Genomic DNA, 20098 nt, shown 5'->3' with positions numbered 1-20098 from the left:
CCAGTCATCTTGACTGAGATCCTTACGGAGAGATCCCTCTCTCGGCTTAGTAGGGCTAGCAACTTGGCTAAGCGTGGTTTGTGGTTACCATGGCATTGCCTTCCTTCAGCTTGAGGTTCAATCCAGGTGATAACATAGTGGTGACCATACTGGGTACGTAGTTTTATGTTCCTCAGCAAAATGTATCAAGTTCATATTTAGATCTGATTTTGATGGTGGATGACGATCAGACACTGGAAGGTTGAAATCATTCACTTGGTGACTGTAAATCAGTTTCGAGATTAGATCCAAGGACTCCATTGGAGGATGAACCCGACCAGCAAAAACATGAAAGGACAATATGGAAAGATTAGGTATTCAAGTTGGAATTTCATCCAAGACATTATGTTCTTTGTTATAAATTATTTCTTCTCTTTTCCCGAGAACGTCAAGAAGGCTTTTCAAAGTATACTGTATTTTAGAAAATATCCTAGACCTGCATTTGATTCTTTCCCTTTGAAGATTGCAAATACAAAATATTCACATGCCTTTGATGTTGATCAAGACCCTTCTTCCGAATTTTATGATGACCATCTTCAAATTGATGAGCCTAAAGAGACCAAGACTGATTCTACAACTTTTGTATATACTTCTATACCTTGTAAAATTCTAGATAGATACAAGCCTCTGATTTTACCTCCTATATCCCACGCTTTCGCTAAAAATCATTACCTATATCTACCAAGATTTGATGGTGAATGTGACAACATCATTGCTGAGAGACATGTACTGAATTTTGAGTCTTTTCTTGACCTTTTTAAAGTTGATGAAGAGGATGTTAGTATTAGGCTTTTTTCTCTTTCTTTGCAAGGCAAAGTCAAGAGTTGGTTCAAAATCCTGCCTAATGCGAGCATCTCAGACTTCCAACAATTTGTCAAGGTTTTCCTTGACAAGTGGGTGGTCAGACAGAACCCTTTCTTGATTCTAGAAGAGTATAACGAGCTGAAAAGACACCCAAGGGAGAGAGTAAAACAATTTTTTCCTAGATTTAACCAAGTTTATTATTCGATGCCTGTTAATATAAGACCTCCTCTTGGATCCACTCTCTTACACTACCCTGATGCGTTTGATCCAGAAATGGAGTTTCAGCTGAGAGAAAGGAACCTTGCAACACTTGAAGAGATGCAAAATAGTGCAGTAGATGTAGAGGCTATTTTGTTGATCAGAAGGGCAAAGTTGAAGGAAGAAGAGATGAAGAACATAGATTCAGAGGAATCAACATCTTTAGAGGTAAAGCTCGACATTTTGGTAAGTGCAGTGGAAGAGATGATGCAAAAGATCACCACAATGAATGAGTATGATGTCCAAGACCATGGCTCGCTGATTGAAGAAGAACACGTGGCTGATCCAAAACATTTCCTTTCTTATCCCAATTGTCATAGATCTGATAATGATTGTTTTATAGATCATCTTGCAAAATATAGATCCGTTGATCTGACATATATGCTTGATGATGTGTTTTATACTGATGATTTTCCTAGGTTTGATCAGTATGATGATTATTATGCTCTCCAAACAGAAGCTAGTCTTGCAGACAAATCAATAGCTGGTTGGTGGAAGGAGGAAGTTCACTTTCAGCAGCTCAGTGATTAGCCAACGCATATCAGCTATGGAAGTGAGGAGGAAAGTGCAGAAAATTTTGAAGTGAAGGATCTTTGCCTCTTTGTTTTACTTCATTTCAGTTCATCAGAGATAAATTTCGTGCAATAAAAAATCAATCGTCGATAAGTTTTGATCTGGACCATCTAGAGGGCAATGAAATCCTTGTTCAAGACTTCTCATATCTAGATTTTTAGCTCCCGAATGCCATTAAATGTCAGGTTGCAGATGAAGACTTGGAAGCTGGAACATATGATCAAATGATGCAAGATGATTCTGTACCATTATGTTTTGAATCATTTCAGTTTTTGAAGGGAATTTTGCATAGTATATCTTCAAATGAGAAACCTGTAGAAAATCGTGCAATCTCATTGGAACCAATAGAAAATAGGTTGCAACAGTCTTTTCAAGTTTTTCACGATCCAATAGCTGATGTGTTGGATGATGTCTGCAATGAAAGTCATTCTCCATTAGCTAATTTTGAGCTTGAAAAAGGTATTGATACAAACTTGATCTGGTAGCCGGTTTCTTTGTCATTTTAGCAGGAGTCTCATCACAAAGCTCATATGAAAGTTTACATTCATGGTATGAGGAGAAGAAAAGTAATCAATTGGATTAGCTAAGTGACAAGTCCTAGTGCACATGAATTTCAAGATCCTTATGCAGTATTTCTGGAGTCAGATAGAGAATCCATATTATTCAATCTGGGAAAATTTGGATTTGTTTACAAGTTTTCATGGGAGTTGCATTTAAGTAGTTCTCTCTTGTTGCTCATAAGCAAGCACTTGCGGAGAACAACAACAACCATAATGTTTACTTGGTTGCATTGGTTGTTTCATTTCACTTGATTAGGTGAGGAATGGATCACTTAGAGTAGGGTGTGATTAATAAGCTCACAGAAGTGTGCATGGTTCAGTCAGTTTCAAAGTTAGTTTGTGTTGTCAAGTTGTGAGCTTTCAGTCATACATTTCAATTAAATTTTTTGACCGTATTGGTCCACATGGTTAGGCACTTGGTCTGCGGTGTTCTTGACACCTCCAAGGAGCTTCCATCCCCAATAAGGCCGATGTTAGTACCAGTATTTGCATCCTTCCATTAGTGATCAAAATCCTCTTTTCATATCATTTTAAGGGTCTGATTCAGATTTTTTTATTATCATTCCATTAGTTCTTGCAAAAAATTAGTCGCTGATGGTAGTCCTATTCCAAAAACATCACTCTTCTCTAAATGTGATTACTTTCTGGCATAGTTTCATATCTTTTTGATTGTACATCATCCATAAATTTATTTTTATCATGCCATTTGTGTTGGCATTATGATACATATGTTGTACTTGATGGCAACCCACTCATCTCAGATAATAAATTTTATGCAGAGAAAAGTTTATTTCATGTAGAGAAAAGTTCACGCACTTTTATGCAGAGAAAAGTTTATTTCATGTAGAGAAAAAGTTCACGCACTTTCATGCAAGGAAAAGCGCGTATATGTTGGAGAACTTACCTTTGGTCCATGGTAGTTAGTCCTTGGTATTTGAACCTATGAGGAAAAGCGCGTATATGTTGGAGAACTTACCTTTGGTCCATGGTAGTTAGTCCTTGGTATTTGAACCTATGAGGAAAAGCGCGTATATGTTGGAGAACTTACCTTTGGTCCATGGTAGTTAGTCCTTGGTACTTGAACCTATGAGGAAAAGTGCGTATATGTTGGAGAACTTACCTTTGGTCCATGGTAGTTAGTCCTTGGTATTTGAACCTATGGTTTTGGACCATGGTACTTCGTCAAAAATGTTGATCTCACGTATTTTCATGGTTGGTTCATGGTATTAGTCCAACAGTTTTTTGATCCTATGGTTTTGGCCCGTGGTATTGTGAAAGGCCTAAGCCTATATAAAGCAAAGGAGATCACTTGGCTAATTCATTCTTGCAAATCGAATATCTTAAGATCTGAAATATTGGGTTATTGTTTTAAAAGTTTGATCTATGAAAGGGAAGTTGAAAGCGAATCTGTGAAGGGTGATCTCTCAAGCGCTGCAGCTGCGGAAGTGCGGAGGCACCACAGAAGGCGCAGTGCGGAGGCGCCACAGAAGGCACAGTGCGGAGACGCCACAGAGGCACCACAGAAGGCGCAGTGCGGAGGTGCCACAGAAGGCGCAGTGCGGAGGCGCCATAGAAGGCGCAGTGCGGAGACGCCATAGAGGCGCCACAGAAGGCGCAGCGCGGAGGCGCCACAGAAGGCGCAGTGCGGAGGCGCCATAGAAGGCGCAGTGCGGAGACGCCACAGAGGCGCCACAGAAGGCGCAGTGCGGAGGCGCAGTGCAGAGGCGCCACAGAAGGCGCAGTGCGGAGGCGCCACAGAAGGCGCAGTGCGGAGGCGCCACAGAAGGCGCAGGTGCGGTGGTCGTGGCGAAGGCGCAGGTGCGGAGGTAGTACAGATATCCGCAGATCTATACCAGTGAAGTTGCGATCCCTGCTTAAAATTTGTTTTAACTACCTTTGACTATTCTGCAGGGTTTTGGGTGCATAACTGATGTTTGGTTACTGGTATTGAGTTCAGATAACAACATGATTAATGACTTATCTTTATGTACTAAATCTGGTTGATAACTCTCATAATATCATTGTATATGTATGGATCTGGTGATTGGGTGATTCAGAAGGTTGTTTGATTCAGTTTGAAAATTTATGAAAAGTGGTCCTTGAAAGAAAAGAAGTAGGGGGTTGTAGCTCCCTTCCAGGAGAGACTGGAAAACGAGAGAGAGTTGTAGCTCTCTGCAGGTTGCAGCCTGCGTACTGGTAAAGGACTGCACCAGTACAAAACCATTGTAAAAGGAGTTTGTAATTTGAAAGAAGATAGAGACATATTGCAGCAGGTGGTTTTCACCCACATTGGGTTTCCACCTTACATCTTGTGTTCTTTGGTGTGACTATCTGTTTTCTTTGTTCATGCTCATTATTTTATGGTACTGACATGCAAAAATAATTCAAAGAATAAATAAGGAAGATTTATTAAAAGAACTTGATAATATTGATTCACCCCCCCTCTCAGTATTATTTCCAACAATTGGTATCAGAGCAGGTCCTTCAGAGAAGCTTGATCGCTTGAAGGAAGATCATTCATCATGAGCAACTACGAGAGGGAAGCATCAATCAGGCCACCAATTTTTGATGGGACAAACTTCAATTATTGGAAGGTAAGAGTTACTGCCTATCTTCAATCTCTTGGTACAGAAGTTTGGGATATCATAGATACAGGCTACACTTTTCCTTCAGCTACTCTTACAGATGCGGCCGAAAAGAAGAAATATGAAACAAATGCTAAAGCAGTCAATACTCTGCTGGGATGCTTATCTCAAACAGAATTCGTGAAGGTTATGCAATATAAATCCGCAAAAGAAATATGGGACAAGATTGTCTTGAGCTACGAAGGAGATGAACAGGTAAAGCGTGCTAAACTTCAAACCCTCAGGATTCAGTATGAGAATCTCAGAATGTATAATGATGAAAGTGTGGCTAACTATTTCCTTCGGGTAGATGAGATTGTTAATTGCATGAAAAACTTGGGTGAAGAAATAAAAGAGGCTATTGTGGTTGAAAAAGTTCTAAGATCATTGTCTCCCAAGTTTGAATCTAAAGTGTCTGCAATAGAAGAACAGGAAAATCTACGAATTCTTACTATGTCTCAGCTACACGGAATTCTAACTACTTATGAAATGAGAAAGGGAGGTCCATCAGACAGAAGAGAAGCTGCTTTCAAGGCTTCAGGCAAAGGAGACTATTATGAAGCAAGTCACGTGCCAGAAGAAGAAGAAGAAGAATCAAATTTTGTCAGAAATCTTCAAAGGGGAACTGGAAGGTTCAGAGGTAAGTTACCTTTTAAATGCTTTGCTTGTGGAAGAGTAGGTCATTATGCTGCAAAATGTCCTCATAAGGATAAAGGAAAGGAACCTGCTAGATGGAACAAGAAACAGATTGCAAATAAGAAAAGCTACTACACTCATGAAGATAGTGATGGTCTATCAAATAGTGACGAAGATGAACGAGGTAATGACTATAAACTCTTAATGGAATTTGAATATGATGATTACATGGATGCTATAGATGTGGATAGCTTTTGTGAAGAAATTTCTAGACTCAAGACATGTATAGAAGAAAAGAATAGGATCATTGATACTCTACAACTTCAAATTGATGAAAAAGAAAAATATCTTGAAAAGTTAGAAGGCGAAATTGTTGGTCTTAGAAAAGAGATTGAGAAAACAAAGGCTATTAATCTTAAGTTTGTCAAAGGATCTGAAACTCTGGATGAGATCATCAATGTACAGCGCTCTCCTCTAAACAAGACAGGTCTGGGCTATAATGGAGAAACTTCTCAAGCATCCACCTCAAAGAGTTATCTTGATGCAGCAAGAAGGAATGAGCAAAAGCACAATGGAGATCACCAAGTAAAGCAGGGACCAATTACAAACAAAGACTATCAGGAAAATCAGGGGCAATCTGTCTTAAGGATGAACAAAAGCTACAACCAGCCACAGGTAAAATCCTCTCAATTTGCTTCAAGAATGAATGACAATAGAAATTACAATCGTTTGGCCGGAAGATTTGATAACCGCAGAAATTTCTTCAATGGACAATGCTTTTCTTGCCATAACTTTGGTCACAAAGCATCTCAATGTGTTGCATATAAAACGATCATGACTAGAGAAGCTCAAAAACAAAGAAGTATGACCGGGATTACAAAAAGGACCTATAACAACTTTTCGGTTCTTGAAAATGAAGTTGAATGTTCTATTTGCAATAACTTTGGTCATGAAGATTCTGAATGCAGGAGCAGGTTTCAGCAGACAAAGGAACAAGCCTCAAGCACCAAAACATGGAGAATAAAGGAACCACAAACAGAAAGATGTGGGATAGCATTTTATGCAGAGGGACAGGAAAATCTATGGTACATTGACAGTGGATGTTCGAAGCATATGACAGGTGATAAAGAAAAACTTGAATCATATTCTGCCCTAGAAAAAGGAAAGAAAGTTTCTTTTGGAAATGATACTCCTGCAACTATAAAAGGAAAAGGCACTGCTCAGTTAAAAGAAAAGGTCAAAGCTGGAAATGTTTTGTATGTTGATGGATTGAAACATAATCTTCTAAGTGTCAGCCAGATGTGTGATCAAAGAACCGAGGTGATATTCAGATCAAATGGATGTCTTGTTCGTGATCTTGATACAGGTAAAACAGTGATCAAAGGTAAAAGAACTCCAAATAATCTATACATATTTGAAGAAGGACAACAACAATGCTATCTGAGCAAGGATGATGAGCACTAGTTATGGCACCAGAGGTTGGGGCATCTAAGCTTTTCACAAATAAGGAAAGCATGCAAATATCAGGCAGTTCGTGGTCTTCCAGATATCAAAGTTCCAGACAACAACATATGCAAATCATGTCAGTTTGGAAAGCAAACTAGAACTACCTTTCCGGAAAAGGAAGGATCAGCTAGCATGCCTATTGAGCTAGTACATACAGATACATGTGGTCCATTCAGGAAAAGGACACCTCGAGGAGAAGAATACTTGATATTATTCATTGACGATTTCTCTAGGTTTGTCTGGTTAGGACTTATGAAGCACAAAGATGAAGCATTCGAAAAATTCAAATCCTTTAAAGCCTTGGTTGAAAATGAATCAGGATACAAAATTAAGTGTCTTAGATCCGACAGAGGTGGGGAGTTTACCTCAAATGAATTTTTCGATTTCTGTGAAGAACATGGGATAAGAAGAGAATTCTCTACAGCTAGAACTCCTCAGCAAAATGGAGTGGTGGAAAGAATGAACAGAACTGTCCAACAAATGGCTCGTGCTATGCTTGATGAATCTGGAACTCCTGCAACTTTCTGGGGTGAAGCAGCACATGCTGCGGTTATTATTCTCAACAAAACAAATGTCCGAGTGAACAGCACTCAAACCCCTCATGAGCTCTGGTATGGTGAGACTCCTTCGGTAAAGCACTTCAAAATCTTTGGGAGCAAATGCTATATTAAAAATACTGATGAGTAACTTGGCAAACTTGAACCTAGAGCAGATGAAGGCATCCTTCTTGGTTATTCTCCACACAGCAAAGCATACAAGTGCTATAATAAAAGACTTGGAAGAATTGTTGACAACATTGATGTAGTGGTTGATGAGAAGGGATACATTCCTAGGAAAGTAAATCATGAAGATATCGAAGAAGATGAAGGCCATCCTCAAAGACAAAATGATGAAGAAGAAGAACCTCAAGAAGAACCAGAGGAGCAGATAAGGATAGAAGAGAAGACTCCATCCAGATATGTTCAGAAGAATCATCCAGAATCTCAGATTTTGGGACAGAAAGAAGCAGGTGTACAAACAAGAAGAACAATTGCAGAAGCTTCAAGCTATTTGGCATTACTCTCTTCCACTGAACCACAAAATGTGAAAGAGGCATGCAAAGATGAATGTTGGGTCAAAGCAATGGATGAAGAACTTGAGCAGATCGAAAAGAACAACACTTGGGAGCTGGTTCCTAGACCAAAGGATAAGAATGTTATAGGAACAAAATGGGTCTTCAAAAATAAATTGAATGAAAATGGAGAAGTAATTAGAAACAAGGCCAGACTTGTTTGTAAAGGGTATGCGCAGCAAGAAGGAATAGATTTTGAAGAAACTTTTGCTCCTGTTGCAAGACTTGAGGCCATCCGAATGTTCCTTGCTCTCTCAAGCTTTCAAAACTTCAAAGTATTTCAAATGGACGTGAAATCAGCCTTTCTGAATGGAGACTTGGAAGAAGAAGTATACATTGAGCAGCCAGATGGTTTCATTCTTGGAAATGATCCAAATCTTGTATGCAGATTGAAAAAGGCTCTCTATGGCCTCAAACAAGCTCCAAGGGCTTGGTACTATCGTTTGGACAAATATCTTCATCAACAAGGTTTTTCAAAAGGATCAGCAGACAACAATATTTATATAAAAGTTGAAAATGACAAATTGCTGATACTTGTTGTGTATGTAGATGACATTATCTTTGGCAGCAATGAAGAAGCTATGAGTCAAAGCTTTGCCTTGGTGATGCAGAAAGAATTCGAAATGTCCTTGTTGGGAGAACTGACATATTTTCTTGGTTTGCAAATCCAACAAAATGAAGGAGGGATCTTCTTGTCTCAAACCAAGTATCTCAAGCAGATTTTGAAGAAATATGGTATGGAAGAAGCAAAACCAGTATGTACACCCATGGTCACAGGATGTAACCTCAGTGCAAATGATGAATCAGCAGCAGTGCATCAACCAACTTACAGATCTATGATTGGAAGTCTACTTTATTTGACAGGTACCCGACCAGACATCATGCATGCAGTGGGAATAGTTGGAAGATTTCAGGCAAATCCAAAGGAAACTCATCTTCAGGAAGTAAAGAGAATCTTCAAATATCTTCAAGGGACTCAAAACTATGGCTTATGGTATCCTAGAGATACAGATCTCACACTTCATGCTTATACAGATGTAGATTGGGCCGGAAGCGTGGATGACAGGAAAAGCACAAGTGGTGGTGCATTCTTTATGGGTTCCAGATTAGTATCTTGGTTCAGCAAGAAACAGAGTTCGATTGCCTTGTCTACAGCTGAAGCAGAATATGTTGCTGCTGCATCTTGCTGCACTCAACTCCTTTGGATGATGCAGACCTTGCAGGATTTTCAAATCACTTGTACACCACCCATCTCCATCTTATGTGATAATACAAGTGCAATCAGCATTTCAAAGAACCCAGTCATGCATTCAAAAACCAAGCACATACCAATTAAGTATCACTTTCTCCGGGAACAAGTGCTTGAACAAAAGGTCAAGTTGGAGTATGTTCCTTCTAAGGAACAGGTTGCTGATATACTCACCAAACCATTGCCTAGGGAGACCTTTGAATACCTCAGGCAAAAGCTGGGGGTTGTTGATGCATCATCTTGTTATTGAATCTCTTCTGATTGTTGGTTGTACGCAAGGTTCATATGAAGTATATGCGTACATGTGCTGGGTTGCGGATTGGTCAAAGATCGAATGGCACAGGTTCAGGGGGAGCATATCATGCATTGTTGGCATTATGGAGGAAGTACAGAATGAGATCATGGATGCTGGTCTGAATATTGCTGCAATACGTCTCTATCTCTTTCATGGTCATGGATTATGGTTCTTCTTTGCAGATCTGGTTTATAGTCAGGGGGAGCATGTTCTTAGGGGGAGCATAACCCTTTGCCCTTGATGTCAAAGGGGGAGAGTGATTGGTTGTTGTTTCCATCAAGTCCAAAGGGGGAGATTGTTGGCATTATGATACATATGTTGTACTTGATGGCAACCCACTCATCTCAGATAATAAATTTTATGCAGAGAAAAGTTTATTTCGTGTAGAGAAAATTTCACGCACTTTTATGCAGAGAAAAGTTTATTTCATGTAGAGAAAAAGTTCACGCACTTTCATGCAAGGAAAAGCGCGTATATGTTGGAGAACTTACCTTTGGTCCATGGTAGTTAGTCCTTGGTATTTGAACCTATGAGGAAAAGCGCGTATATGTTGGAGAACTTACCTTTGGTCCATGGTAGTTAGTCCTTGGTATTTGAACCTATGAGGAAAAGCGCGTATATGTTGGAGAACTTACCTTTGGTCCATGGTAGTTAGTCCTTGGTACTTGAACCTATGAGGAAAAGCGCGTATATGTTGGAGAACTTACCTTTGGTCCATGGTAGTTAGTCGTTGGTATTTGAACCTATGGTTTTGGACCATGGTACTTTGTCAAAAGTGTTGATCTCACGTACTTTCATGGTTGGTTCATGGTATTAGTCCAACAGTTTTTTGATCCTATGGTTTTGGCCCGTGGTATTGTGAAAGGCCTAAGCCTATATAAAGCAAAGGAGATCACTTGGCTAATTCATTCTTGCAAATCGAATATCTTAAGATCTGAAATATTGGGTTATTGTTTTAAAAGTTTGATCTATGAAAGGGAAGTTGAAAGCGAATCTGTGAAGGGTGATCTCTCGAGCGCTGCAGCTGCGGAAGTGCGGAGGCGCCACAGAAGGCACAGTGCGGAGGCGCCACAGAAGGCGCAGTGCGGAGATGCCACAGAGGCGCCACAGAAGGCGCAGTGCGGAGACGCCACAGAAGGCACAGTGCAGAGACGCCACAGAGGCGCCACAGAAGGCGCAGTGCGGAGGTGCCACAGAAGGCGCAGTGCGGAGGTGCCACAGAAGGCGCAGTGCGGAGGCGCCACAGAAGGCGCAGTGCGGAGGTGCCACAGAAGGCGCAGTGCGGAGACGCCACAGAGGCGCCACAGAAGGCGCAGTGCGGAGGCGCCACAGAAGGCGCAGTGCGGAGGCGCCACAGAAGGCGCAGTGCGGAGACGCCACAGAGGCGCCACAGAAGGCGCAGTGCGGAGGCGCCACAGAAGGCGCAGTGCAGAGGCGCCACAGAAGGCGCAGTGCGGAGGCAGTGCGGAGGCACAGAAGGCGCAGGTGCGGTGGTCGCGGTGCCACAGAAGGCGCAAGTGCGGAGGTAGTACAGATATCCGCAGATCTATACCAGTGAAGTTGCGATCCCTGCTTAAAATTTGTTTTAACTGCCTTTGACTATTTTGCAGGGTTTTGGGTGCATAACTGATGTTTTGTTACTGGTATTGAGTTCAGATAACAACATGATTAATGACTTATCTTTATGTACTAGATCTGGTTGATAACTCTCATAATATCATTGTATATGTATGGATTTGGTGATTGGGTGATTCAGAAGGTTGTTTGATTCAGTTTGAAAATTTATGAAAAGTGGTCCTTGAAAGAAAAGAAGTAGGGGGTTGTAGCTCCCTTCCAGGAGAGACTGGAAAACGAGAGAGAGTTGTAGCTCTCTGCAGGTTGCAGCCTGTGTATTGGTAAAGGACTGCACCAGTACAAAACCATTGTAAAAGGAGTTTCTAATTTGAAAGAAGATAGAGACATATTGCAGCAGGTGGTTTTCACCCACATTGGGTTTCCACCTTACATCTTGTGTTCTTTGGTGTGACTATCTGTTTTCTTTGTTCATGCTCATTATTTTATGGTACTGACATGCAAAAATAATTCAAAGAATAAATAAGGAAGATTTATTAAAAGAACTTGATAATACTGATTCACCCCCCCTCTCAGTATTATTTCCAACAATTTGTATTCGTCATGAGGTCATTATGTCATCTTGAAATTCAGTCCTTCAAGGTCTCATTAGGTCTTTAAGGTTTTTCAAGATTTCATTAGGTCATTAGGGTTGCCAAGGTTCCATTCCATTGCATAAGACCAACAATTAAAGGGTGATCAAATAAGATCCCTTCACCATGTGAAGATGATTTGTAAAGAGAAATGCTTATTTCATTATGTAATTTTATGTCTTTCAAATGTAATAATTTCACCATCCCAAGCTATTAACTCAGTGTTTCAAAGATGCCAGAACATCAAAAGATCAAATTTTCAAAGGAAATAGCCAAGTGAAAGGGTAAAGTTTCAAAGGGTTAAGTGCATGCCAAAGGGAGTTGTTTTTCCTAAGGGTGTCCAAATCATCATTTTCCACAAGCAATAAACCCTAATTTCCTCACCCATTAAGCTAGGGTTGGCTATGAAATCATAGACAATTGAGTATATGAGGAAAAAGGGAGGTCATTTTAGTGAGTATGAGGCCATTCCAACTCATGCACATCGTGTCTCCATCATTTTTCAATAAGTCATTCCAAGGGATAAATCATTTGCCACACATAGGGCCGATTTTTCTTCAAACTATATTTTATACCAAAAAAGAAATAATTTGGAAAACATGAGAGAGGTTTTTTTTCCATATAGACCAAGGAAGAAAAAAATCCTTCACGTTTTACATAGGTGTCATTTTTTTTAGAGAAATGTCAAAAATACAATTGCCTCAAGAGAGTCGATGCACTTCTGGAGTGAGCTTAGGAGAATCAATATTTCTCCTAGCTGGAGTGATGAAATGACTTTCTTGATGAGTAAAATGATAACCAGACATATAGATATTTTCAATGAGTAATCATGAGCTCAATTTGGAGTTGAGGAAGACCTTCAAAAGTTGACTGCAATATCACTCTACGTTTTCGCAGCCTCATTCTGCACATTTTGACCAGTCTTGGAATATTGAGCTTTTGACAGGGAAAATGAACTCCAAATTGAAAAATTAAATATGTTATGGAACATAGGGTCGACAAGCTTTCCAATGAGCTATCATGGGATCAATTTGGATGTCGAGAAGGCCTGCAAAAGGGACCTGAAAGTGGCACTACGCTTTTGGCCAGTGGTGTTGTGCTTTCGGCAGTTTTGCTCAGGGTTGCTATTTTTCCAATTTTTTGACTGTAATCATGGATTCTCTCTCATGGTGGTTGATTTACCATTGTAAATTATGACTTGGCATGTAATTATGATAGAAAATTAGTGATAGAGGATAGATTCATTTCTCTAGGAGTTAGTTTGAGCTCAAATGAATCAGCTTTTCACTTTTAGAGGCAAGTTGTTAATGATGCCTATATTCCTGTTTCTTGTTCAGTATCAGTTAGATTAGCTCCTCATCTTAGGGATTCGAGCCCTGAGGATGGGTGGAGGTTGAAATCATGTCTATATCTTCTTCTTCTTTCTCATTGTAAAGTGTTGGACTCAGCTGGATGCTCAGACCTTGATTGTACACCTTTTGTAAGCAGTTTGGCAAGAGATTAATAAGAATTGCAGCTATTTTTATGGGATCCATGTGGTATGAGCTTTAGCATAGTTTCTTCTTTTGTGATCATGTTTTAATATGTTTTATGTATTCCATTAATCATTTCATTGATTCTCGTTGAAAGTTTTCAAGTTGATAGGCGGAATTCATTGTATCAGTGCTCTGCCTTGGGAAACCATTCACCATTTCATGTTTTCCGGAGTATAGGAAGGATCCATGGTTTTCACATGCACTTCTTAGCTTCTCACCAGTCTAAAACATCTCATCCCATGAAGCCCTTGATTTCTAAAGCCTATGCCTACCTTGCCCCATTGGACACCCTACAATTCTGACCTAGTTTCCCAGACCTAAACTGTCTAGCTCCTCCTAATCTGACAAAACCCCTTCCAAAATCAAATCAAAAATTTCATGCTACTATATGTAGCTTAATATCCTTTACTTGATCTAGTCATATTGACTGAGCTCCTTACGGAGAGAGCCCTCTCCCGGCCTAGTAGGGCTAGCTACTTGGTTATGCGTGGTTTGTGGTTACCCTGGCGTTGCCTTTCTTCAGCCTGAGGTTCAATCTAGGTGATAACACGATTGTCGATATGCATGATGCTCTAATGTTGCGATCGTCGATATGCCTGATGCTTTGATGTTGTGATCACCGATATGGCTGATGCTCTGATGTTGTGATCAATGATATCTCTGGACCTCTGATTTGCGATCTGATATATCAAACCTCTGATATTCCATCCTAAGGCTTCAATCCTTGAACTTCAATAGACCATATCTTTTGATTAAGGAGTCCATATTTGGACTTCCACATATCGTTGGAAATATTGTACAGAGCATTTTCCAATGGAGAGTGTCTGATGTAGGCTTTGATTCCTCCTATGGCCTAGAATATGACTGCAAGCTTCTCTTCTCATTTACACTTGGGACAACTGGAAACACATTTTGTAGTAAGTGACAATATTAGCTCCAATTAGGGACAGTGCCTTGTTGGCAAGGTGTCGAGAACCTGCAGATTAGTAGCCTTCACCATTGGGCATGGAGTCAAAAATATATTGAATCTATAAAACCAAAAAATATCCATGGAACTTTATTTTCTGGGAGTCCTTTCCTCATAAAACTGAAATGTAGAACTACAAACTCTAAAAACTGGAAATTAAACACTCACATAGTGGTCTTATTTGTATACAACTCCTTCTTATGCATAGGGTTCAATTCACCCAAGTGAGGTCAACCTTCCAATGATATTAGCCCAACTAAGTACTAGACCTTATGCCATTGTTCTCCTGAAATTCAACAACTAAAACAGGCATGCAACATTTTAAATCTTGAGGTAAAACAATTACTGCATACCTGATAATTGATATAGACAGTGGAGTTGCCAGGGTGTTTACAATAAGATTCAAATAGTGGATTTTCCAAGGTGAGAGATCTTCAACCCATACTTCCCTTGCTCACCTAATAGAGGGAATGTAAAAATTGTCATACCTAGGGAAAAATATTCTGATTCGTTCCTCGACAATGACGCCAGAAAGATGTTGTAGCTTTTTATATCTCTTGTCACACAATTGCTTTCAGAAGATATAAAAGCCTCCTAGAGACAACCTCTGGGTTGATAGGAGACCAGCACCTAGGGCATCTGAGAGGAGTGCTTTTGAATATTATCTAAGGGATTTTTTCTATACCCCATTTGTCACGTAATTGGTTCAATATCCCTTCGCCAAGGTAAACTCAAGAAAACACATAGTTTGAAATAAAAACTTGTAGATATGGATAATCTCAAAGAGAAATGCATTGGTTCTGGTGGTCGACACACAACAGTACATAATTTAACATTGTTGTTGTAGTATATATGAACAAGAGGAAGGAAAGGAGGGAAATTGATGTAGAGGGCTGGACATAACACAAAATCCTAAGCAAAAATCTCCAGTAGAAATATGGAAGAATGAGGAGGTGAAAATGAAGAAAAAGTGGAGAGCAAATTAAGGTCTCAAGATCTATGCCTCATGAATACATTTGTCACCAATTATCATAAGTAAATTTGTGCTTAAATACAGGTACTGTAAGCCATCAAATAACGCAAGTAAATATGTGATTACACAGGTACTATGGGCTATCAAATAACACAAGTAAATCTGTGATTACACAGGTACTGCAGGCTATCAAATAACACAAGTAAATCTGTGTTTACACAGGTACTTATCACTACTTAGTAGCATACATACAACCATGAGAGAGTGAAACCGACAGCTTCATAACACAATTTCAGAAGAGGAAAGACATACATGAAATCATATACAAAGGGGAAAACATACCGCACATTGCTCTGATTGGAATAAACCAAACTGCTTCATTAATATTTGAAGATGGAGTCCAAATCACTAGTCCATCACATTTAACAATTGTATATGCCCAAGCACCTTATGAACAAGAAAATTCAACCAAAGTGGAACCACTCTCTCTGCAAACATAGCTCAAAAATTGCAAAAGCAGAATTCGGGCCTCTAGAATGCAAAAATTGGGAACCTCGTTTAAGTGTTTCTTCCCTATATTTATAGGGGGGGGATTTGAAAAGTAGTTAAAAAATAAATGTCTAATCAAATAACCGTCTCGATGTGTGAAGTTTCTGCTGCCCAAAATGATTACAATCGGATTTGATTCCCTTCTTGAAAATGAAAAAATTATAGAATAATAGACATAAAGAAAATTGAATGATGGTTGAGGAATATCTCCTTGCCATTCCTATGATGGCCTTCGATCAGGCCACATGTTTGCCATGGTGTTCCTCTTTATTTTTTCTGCCAATTCACTTGTCACTTTCACCTTAACTGTTGGAATTCCGCACTTTTTGGAGCTGGAAGCAATCAATTGTTGGTTTCTTGTCACTGTGCAAAAGCAAAGATTGACTTGGTAGTGTTTCATTGCCTAACTACGTGGAGCTCCATGCTGAGAAATTAATTCTCAAGTAACTTGGACATTGCTTCCCAAGTCCCATACCTACATTTATCTCATTGAAGATGTGTGTCAGAGCACAGAGGTGGCTTGTATCATCTCAAGGCAGACCCAACACTCTTTCCTATGGATCGTGGTCCTTGTTGCCTTGAGCCGATGATATTTCACAGTTGTGATTACTCCTGAGACCAAATCCTCTATTCTTACATTCAATATTGTAGCTGCTGACCGATATGCCTTTAACTCCATGTATCGTGCTTATCAGAGAAATTCCATATTGCAATTTTTATAGTAGTGCAATATTATAATCTTCTGATTGCTGACCTCCGATATGACGTCATCGCTCCACGTAGCACCTCATGAGTGGTGACATGTGTCACCTATTGAGCCGATTTAATAACCATTAATATGACTGAATCACAACCATTAATTGTCAACCTAGGGTAGGTCTATTTATTTTGAAGGAGTATGCACTGTCTATGCCGATACACTTCAGCCAAGAGTAAAAATAAAAGATAGAACAAATGTCGCTGAATTTAATTGCAGAAAGTAACAATCATGTAGAAAAAAAAAATCTACAGAAATGAAACCACACTTCATGTTAGCAAGGAAAAGGCGAGCCACACACCACACCACTAACTAAGCTAGCTAGATGAATATTATGTTCAAATCAATCATGTGTGACAACATATCAGAAATATGGAAACAAAAATAATTCCATTCTGCAAATTACACGACGACATAAATAATTTCACACTTACTGAAAGGAACAATAATTAATCTACCACTATGCTACTGCTGTTGTTGAAATCCCTTCTAAAGAGGAGGTCCCTTCCTCCCTAGTATGGCGTAGGGATGAGATGTGAATTAGTAAAGTCTCAACACCACGTCTATAAAAACATCAACAATGCTATCCTTTGTATTAAAATGGTTATGAATTACAAAAGAAAAATAATGATACTATTTGTCCCATGTACATGGAACTGAGTTCTCTTTATAATATTTACATGTCCAAAATAAGAAACGAATAAGACATGAGAATGGACATGAGAATCTCACGATTCTCATGCTGATCAATATCGAGAGAAAATAGAAATCATTACAACAAGTTCTAAATACAAGGCATATTGTTTTTACATCATTTCTTAAAATCACAACTGCCTTGATTCCTTATCCACCCATAGATAATACAATCTTTACAATAGCTATCTAGTGGAATAGTGCCCACGGTACTAAACAATTGCGGTGTAGTCAACATCCCATGGTGTAACAACAATTCGAGGTGTAACAACAATGTTTGAGGTGTAACAACAATTCGAGTTGTAACAACAAGTACTTAAAACCCATTTGTGAATTATCACACCGTTGTTCATCCTTTTTCCATAGACTTTCAAGCATCACCTGAAAGAAATAGAGCCAAAGAACTTTTTTCCATAATTGCCTTGGTTAGCCATCAAAAAGATATCACCTCATTCATATTTAAAAAAAATGGAAAAATAATATGTGAGAACAAAAATGGATTCTTATAACAAGGAAAAAGGTAATTATGATATAAAGTCCACAGGTTCAGGGTGAAATGGTCAAGGCCGGGGGAAAAAGGTGTCCAAAATATGCACAAAACCTGCACCCAACATCTCCCCCAAGCTGAAGCAATTGCATGTCCTCATGCAAAAATACTTCAGAGCCTGCTGCTATACTTCATATGCAGTTTTGTTAGATTATAGGTGTTAGTGGTGTCCTCCTCAGTAGACCTGTAGCCTTGAGTGGCCATTAGCTGATGTGGCCAAGATTCCTCCTCATAATCACATAGTTGATATTGAGGTTGGTACTCTTCCATTGACATCCAAATCAAAGGATACTTAAACCTGAGTCCTATCCAAAAGGTGCCAAATTGATCCATAATCTGGGCATACTCTAGGAACTATACAACAACAACCACCAAATTTTAAAAACCAAATGGGTCACTCTCCTGTAGTCCTACACTACTAACCTTTATGTATTTATGGAACCCTATTAGTGCACGACTCTTGATTTGCATAAAAGATTGATGCAGAGCTTCACAATTCTTCACCTGTAGAGGGGTACTTGTTCCTTGACATCCGAAATACTAAAAAATTTCATAAAAATTCGTCTTAATTCTGCAGCCATACCTGGTTAAGCCCAGATCATTAATGTTGCCTTCTCTTCATTCGTGTCCACTGTCTTCATGGACATGTGCCATTCTATCTAATTTTTCATAAAATAAATAAAGGTGCGTAACTACAGATCGCCCATGTAAGAAAGAATACACGTAACCATGCATGTACTAACATGCTCACAAATTATATTATGAAGGAAAAGCTTGCAAAGCAAGCTTTGATCATGGAAATCATAGGCACAAAAAATGTCCAAAAAGGTTCAGGTAGAATTACCCAAATATGGTCTATTTTCATAGACCACCTTCAATTGAAACAAGAAAAATCGTTCCCATAGAAAAACTGGGTAGGATGGAGAGGGTCTTCTACACCCTAACAAATTTAGGGCAAGTTCATGCAGGTTGTGTTTATCATTCGTTAAATCCCAAACCTGCTACTGCAACAGCTGCAACTACTCTTCTTTCTTCTTCATAGCTACCTCTTTTCCCCATGTTTCCAATTTTTCTGCCAATTCCTTCTCAACCCATTTCTCCTTGATTGAGTTTAGTACTTTCTGGTGTGCCGCCAATGAGATCACTCCTTCTTGTAATAAGAGTGCATGCTGTTTTGACTTATGCAACTATGATATCAATAAAATTTTCTCCAAGCACTATCCTGATTCAGGACCTTGTGTTCCTTCACATGCAATATCACTTGGGGGTGTAACAACATCCCGAGGATTGAGATGCTCTATTTTGACTGCTGGTTCTTGTGTAACAACATCATCATTAACGAGATCTTGTGTAGTAGCCTATTCTTTTCGTCCCTGGGTAGCTTCTGCCTCTACTTCTGGTTCTTGTGTAACAAGCGTGTCATCAATGGGTTCTTGTGTATCAGCTCCTGGGTTGCTACCCATGGGATGCTCTATTTCAACTGCCAGTTCTTGTGTATTAGCAACGTCATCAATGCGTTGTTGTGTAACAACTTCCCATGGTTCGGTCTGAGTTTCCATCAAGTGCTTTCAACACAGACTTTGTATTTGGTTTCTGCTAGGTTTATGGTGCATGCATCATACACGGGACCTCGTACAAAATCCGCCCTCATTTTGTCCATTGCTTCTACCAGGGTATCCAGGCCTGGGACCCTTGCTTTTGCTCCACTTCTTTCTAATTTCTTAATTTCATTTTCTTCTTCTAAATTTTTGATTTTAAGCAGAAAAAACTGAGCCTCATCCTTACCTGGCAGAGGGTCTTCTTCCGGATGGAGTTGTTCTCCTTCTTTCTGCTTTTTTGTGTCCTTGCTCGATTCTTTGCTAGATGAAGGTGAAGGTTTCGACTGTGAACTAACTTTTACCCTTTTCTTCGGTATCCTGCCACCTATCAGCTTCTTCAATGATCTTTTCTCGATCCAACCCTCCAAAGATTGGCATCATTCTCTAGTCTCCCTTGCTTCCTTTGGGGCATCAAGGATTTCAGTTCACCTCTTGCGGGAGGTCCTTGTATTTATACTCATGAATTCTTCCCAGCTTCTGCCTTATCGTTGCAATGCATCTAGTATGATCAATTTAATAAGACAGTGATTGGTGGCGCAATTTTCTGGGTCTGAAACATTATTTACAGCCACAAACATGTGCCTGATGTTTTATAACAAGAAATATGGAAGGTTAACCAG

This window comes from Pinus tabuliformis, chromosome 6 (genome assembly GCF_031772625.1).
Source record: "Pinus tabuliformis cultivar Carrire ecotype Pingquan chromosome 6, CPIR1, whole genome shotgun sequence".
In the NCBI taxonomy this organism is placed as follows: Eukaryota; Viridiplantae; Streptophyta; class Pinopsida; order Pinales; family Pinaceae; genus Pinus; species Pinus tabuliformis.
This window is presented reverse-complemented; position numbering follows the sequence as displayed.